The following is a 6,466-nucleotide window of genomic DNA, read 5'->3' as shown; positions in this document are numbered from 1 at the left end:
AAAATAAAATGGGGATCTTTTTTAAAGGTTAAAACCTTATTCAATCTTATGTCTTATAGGATTTATTCTGAGTTCATTATTGTATAACCATAATAACTCAACTGTGAACATAAAAATTTACAGCCAGTTTTGAAAGAGATGCATCTTAGTTCTGGAAATTGTTATCGAATATGTCAATGCTGTTGTCATGAAATGCTTCGTCTAATTATGTGGTTATTAAATAAATAATTTTTAAGAAATGAAAAAAAAAAGGTAGCTGACTAAGCTGGAGAATGCAAGCAGGAGTCAGTGATCTTTCACCAAGTCCGCTTCAGCTTCCATCCAATTCCTGCCTTGGCTTCCTGTTTAGGCTTCCCTCAACAACCTGTGAGTAAAATAAACTCTTTCCCAAGTAGGTTTTGGTCAGTGGTTTATCACAGCAACAGAAAATGTAACTAGAGCAGTTTCCAAATTAGAGGTTCTCGACCCCCCAGAAATCTGGATTTTACTGGTCTGACATGGCATTGACTCCATGTTGCTCGCTGGTAGAGCAAATGTGTGAATTTAGAAAAAGGAATTAGTCCTTCCATATACTTTCTCCACTCACTGACATCCAGAAAAATTGTAGCAACAAGGAACTACGATCATGAGGCAAAAGGAACCCTCAGGAGTCATGCTATGCAGCACTTGCCGCATACATTTAAAATGTATTCTTTGAGAGTTTCATGCATGTATACAATATATTTGGATCATATCTACCTTCACTTCTCCCATTCAGCTCTTCCTGGATCCAGTTCCCATGTCTTTCTCCTAAATTTCATGTTCTCTCTTTTGAAAACATAACCCACTATGTCCAGTTAGTGCTGTCTCTATGTGCTTGGGAATGGGGGCATCAGCCTACTAGGGATGTATGGTCAACCTACTAGGGATGTATTGTCAACTGTGCTGGATAGCTTTAGTGTCAACTTGACACACCTGGGTTGATAGCTATGTCTGAGGGGCATCTTTTTGATGAGTGATGTGGGCAGGCCTAGCCCACTGTGGATGGTGCCACCCCTGGGCAGGTGGCCCTGTGTTGTATAAAAAAGCAGGCTGAGCAGGGGCCAGAGGAGCAAGCCAGTAAGCAGCATTCCTCCATGGCCTGTGCGCCAGCTCCTGCTTCCAGGTTCCTGCCCTGAGTTCCTACCTTGGGCTCCCTGATGAACTGCGACCTGGGAGATGTAAGACAAATAAACCCTTTCCTCCCCAAGTTGGTATTGGTCAGAGCAATGAAGAACAAACTAGAACATCAACCTACTAGGGATGTATGGTCAACCTACTAGGGATGTATGGTCAACCTACTACGGCTGACCTCCCAATGACTTTCCCTCCCCCAGCAGCCATCCAACTGCCCATCATTACCCTGATAGAGGTGGGGCCTTATGAGCCCCACCCCCATCCATGCTGGAATGTTGGCTGGCTTGATCACGTGCAGGTCCCGTGCAGGCAATCACCACTCCTGTGAGCCCATGAATGTAATGGCCCTGTCATATCCAGAAGACATTGCTGTGCAGCAGTCCTTTCTGACCTCTGACTCATAATTTTTCTAGTCCCTCCTCCATGATGTTCCCTGAGCCTTGGGGGAGGACGTATGATATAGATCTCATTTATAGCTGAGGAGTCCACAGAGTGCCTCAGTGTTTGCAAGCTTCCTGGGTGATTCTTATGCAGTGCCTGGGCTGAGAGCCATTAATCCTGCTCAGCCTTTGATTATGAAGGTCTAGGGAAAAGGTGCCCTGGGAAGCTGTATGCCTTGTTCAGGATTACTCAGCTGGCTACTGTTGCCACAGAGTGTGGGCTGGTCTATTGGATCATTCTGAGTCTTGAAGCGATTGGTGAAAGTTGGGGAAGACAGATGAAAGGAGAAAGAGGTGGTTAAGCTGCTGGAAGAGAGGCTGTGCTTGTCTCTAGTGTTGGTGGTATGTGGGAGGCCCTGGGGGGCCTTTATTGTTCTCTGGGGGTTCTTGGAACTACCACATTATATTAAGTTGATCCTTAGAGGGAGTTCTCACTATTGTGAGCTAAAATCAGATGTGACTCTTGCCAGAAAATTGCCTGCTTTTTATTTCTGTGGGTATGAGGCAAAATTGTAAGAAAACCACCCAAGAATACAATGAATTCAAGAGCATGGGCTATTTCTAGCTCATTTAAGAGGCTCTGGGGAGTAGATGAGCTCACCGGTTTCCAAGGCCACTCAGGAGCCAGCTCTGTCCCCGAGAGTGGTAGTAGGTGCTTCTGGGTTCTGAAGAATATGGAGGCACACGTGGCGGTGCTTTAAAATGACATGCTTTTTTGCTCACTTTTTTCAATGGTAAGAACTTAGTTCTGTGGAATCAAGTTCAACATCTTTCTGGATAGGCGGTGCCCAACTGTGATTGCATTCATTTCTTTCTTGAGACAGGCTCTTACTATGTCATCCTGGCTGGCCTGGAGCTTACTATGTAGAACAGGCTGACCTTGAACCCATAGAGATCTATCTGCCTGCCTCTGCCTCTTGAGTGCTGGGATTAAAATCTGCATCATTTTCCAGGCCTGTGAGTCTGTTCTTATCTAAGATGGAGAAGATAGATTTTGGTGACCAACAACTGTGTCCACTGTAGCCTTCAAGCTAGTGTGTAATTCCTCATGTTCTCTTTGTGCATGTGTGTATTTACATGTTTGTGTGGGCGTGCACATGTGACATGTTTGTGTGGGTGTGTGCATGTGAGTGGAAGCCAGAGGTCAATGCTGGGTGTCTTTCTGGATCGCTCTCCACATTATTATTATTATATTTTTGTTGTTGTTTTGAGACAGGATATCCCTGTAGCCCTAACTGACCTGGATTCACTATGGAGATAGGCTGGTCTCGAATTCACAGAGATCTACCTGCCTCTGCCTCCCAAGTGCTGGGACTGCACCCAGCACTCCATTATTTTTTTGAGACAGGATCTCTCACTGATTCAGCTAGGCTTGCTGGCCAGTGATTTGCTTGTCTCCATTTCCCAGTGCTGGGGATTACAGATGCTTGTTATATACTTGGCTTTTTATGTGGGTTCTGGGGTTCTAAATTCAGGCCCTCATGCTTGTGCCATACCTACTGAGCCATATCCCCAACCCCTTCTTGTGTTCTCATTCATCTTCTTTTAGTCAAGAGGCACATTGAGCACCTCCTTCCTATGTGTCAGGCAGATGTGTCTTGATCAGATGGCCCAGGGCAGGGTGGGGAGACTGAAATATCTTCAGGGTGTTGTGGAGAGTGAGAAGGCATTACAAAGAAGGATGCTCTAGAATCTGGGCAGAAGGAACAGCTTGTGCAAAGGCTTGGAGGGAGGTGGGATGAGGGAAGAGTTAACTGTAGCAAAGTAGCTGCAGGTGAGCTAGAGAGACAGGCAGAGTCAGATCATGCAGTGTTTTATTACATAGCTGAGGAGCTGGCATTTTTTGAGGAAAGAATCCACTGGTATTTACATGGGAAAGGGAACCTCAGTGGGATTGGGCCTCTAAATTTTAACCATTAAAATGAGATTATAAAGAACTTGGACTGTGTTTTGCTGCTTGGCCCATGAGGTTAAGACTAGAATCAGTGAGATTTGGGGAAAAACATTGCATGACATCATGAGGTGGTCTTGCTGAAGCCTCTCTGGATTATAGGATGCATGGGAGTGGTTGTCCTTTGAAGGGAAGGAGGGCTGGAAATGACAGTCTGGGGACATACTGGTTTTGGGAGATAAGTCTTGAATGAGGGTGTTCTAGTTTGCTGTCTGTTGCTGTGATAAACACTATGGCCAGTACCAACTTAGGGAGGAAAGGGTTTATTTGGCTTTCATGTCCAAGTCAGAGTCCATCATCGAGGGAAATCAGGGCAGGAACTCAGTGCAGGGATCTGGAGGTGGGGAACTGAAGCAGGCGTCATAGAGAAATGCCACCTACTGGCTTGCTTCCTCTGGCCTGCTCAGCCACTTATACAGCCCAGGTCCACCTGCCCAAGGCTGGCACTGCCCACAGTGGGCTGAGCCCTCCTAATCAACCAGCAGTCAAGAGAATGCTCCAGAGACATTACCCACCAATCTGATGAAGGAAATTCCTTAAGTGAGGTTGCCTCTAGCAGACTGGCCTGTGGCTATGTCTGTGGGAGCATATTCTTGTTTGTTAAGGTCTGTGGGGGCATATTCTTGTTCATTAATTTCTGTAGGAGGACCCAGCTCACTGTGGGCAGTGCCATCCCTAGGCTGATGGGCCTGGGCTGTATAAGAACAGTAGTGGAGCATGCCACGGGAAGCAAACAACCAGCATCCCCTAGAGTCTTTGCTTCAATTTCTGTTCCAGGTTCCTGCCTTGGCTTCCCTTGATAAAGTGTAAGATGAAATAAACCCTCTCTTTCCCAAGTTGGTCTTTTGGTCATGGTGCTTAAAATTTATTGCATTTTTATTTATTTATTGTGTGTGTACACATATGTGCGTGCAAGCACGTGCCATGGTGCACATGTGGAAGTCAGAGAACAACTTGCAGTATTTAGTTTTGTCCTTCCACCATGTCAGTCCCAGGAATCGAACTCGGATCATCAGCCTTGGCAGCAGGTGCCTTTACTTGCTGAACCATCTTGCTGGCCCTTGGCCATGCTTTTTATCACAGTAACAGAAAGCAAACTAGAACGGGCTCATTTCTCTCCACAACTGCTTAGAGTTCTCTGCTCTTGCTGGTTAGCAGATACTTGGTCACCTCAAGCTCCTTAAATGTTTGCTTCCTTTCTTTTAAAAAAATTTAAAATTTTTAAAAATTTCATGTATATGAGTGTATTTATTACCTGCATGCAGGTAGGTGCATCTGTGTTGTGCAATGCCCACAGAGGTCAGAAGAGGGAGTTGGATTCCCTGGAACTGAGGTTACGAGTGGTTGTTAGCCACCATGTGGGTGGTAGGTGCTGGGAATCAAACCGGGGTCATCTGCAAGACCAGCTGGTGCTCTTAATGACTGAGCCACTCTTTGTTCCCTTTCTAACCTCTCCAAGTTCATCTGCAGAGAAGCGATCATTCTTCTGGAGACGGTGGCAAGGTCTGTCTGCCTTTCCCTTCAGCTGTAGACTTTCTCTCTCTCTCTCAGGTGACCACTCTCTCTCTCTCTCTTCAGGCACCCTACCTGGCCGTGTTTCCTGCTTATGATTAAATGAGGCACCAGGGAAGAGGCTGGTGACTAAGGCCTGATACTGAGGTTTCCTAGTGCCAAGTCTCTGCAGCAGGCAAAGCAAACTTTGCTGCTGAGGGCCATCTCCTTTGTTCCTGTGTGCTGCCTCTTTCTTGCTTCCCACCCTCATGTGAATAGCTCTCTGACAAGCTATTTTTGCTGTACAGGAGGCTGGAGTTGCTGCAGCTTGTGGAGAAGGCAATTTCCATAACCCATGCAGTGCTGGGGGTTCAGGGGAGGGCTGGGCATCTGACCTGGGGTGGAAGATAATGAAGCTGAGTCATGAACAGTTTGTTCTGAACAGCCAGTGATGCAGGCTTAGAGCTTCCGAATGACGGTGGCCTGGGGCCCGGCTTTTCCTGGGTCATTGTGTTGTTCCAGGCTATCCTTCTCAGAGCAGGGGCCTCTGGTTGCAAGTTCCTCTTGTGCTGGCAAGACGACCTATGAGGTCCAGGAGCTTATGAGTGTTTGCTGTGCAGAGGCCAGAACCATACTGACCTTATCTGCAAGCCACCTGTCAGGTCATGTGGCCTGGTAATCCTCCTACATACTTATTTATCATATTTATTCATAACAGTGAATAAGTCACAGTTTCTACCTCAGAACAGCTCACAGCCTGAGCAGGGAGACCGACCACACACAGATGATTATAATGCTGCCTGGCAAGCGGCAGGGTCCAGTAATATGTGGAATATTTTGAGCACAGAGGAGAGGAACCTAGCCCAGTCTTGGGCCAGTACAGGCTTTGTGAAGGAGAGACAGATACAGTTGACCATCAAGGATAAGCAGAAGCTGGGGGCAGGGGGCTCAGGCAAAGGAAGTGCAGTGGTATGAAAGCTCGTCTTGGTTGTCAACTGTAAGATGAAATAAACCTTTTCCTCCTCCAAGTTGTTTCTTTGATCACTGTTTAGACACAGCAGCAGAAAGCTTCATAGAAATGGGGGGAAGGGGAAGGTGAATTGGCTTCCCCCTTGAACTACCCAGCCTTGCAAGAATGTGGTAAAACCAAACCATGTGAAGAGGGTAAACAACAAAGCACAGGTCTCCTCACCTTACACAAGCTAAATATAGAAAAGATTTTAAGTTGGGGAAGAGGAGACAGCTCAGTCTGTAAAGTACTTGCCTTGAAGGCATAGGGACCTGAGTTCAATCCCTAGAAAAAAAAAAAGCCAGGTATGGTAGTGCATACTTGTAAACCTAGTGCTGGGGAGGCAGAAATAGCCTTTTTCTTTTTAATTTTTAAAAAATTAATTAAAAAATTTAAAATTTAAATTATGTGTATATGTAT

This window comes from Nannospalax galili, unplaced genomic scaffold (genome assembly GCF_000622305.1).
Source record: "Nannospalax galili isolate Female #2095 unplaced genomic scaffold, S.galili_v1.0 scaffold335, whole genome shotgun sequence".
Classification (NCBI taxonomy): Eukaryota; Metazoa; Chordata; class Mammalia; order Rodentia; family Spalacidae; genus Nannospalax; species Nannospalax galili.
This window is presented reverse-complemented; position numbering follows the sequence as displayed.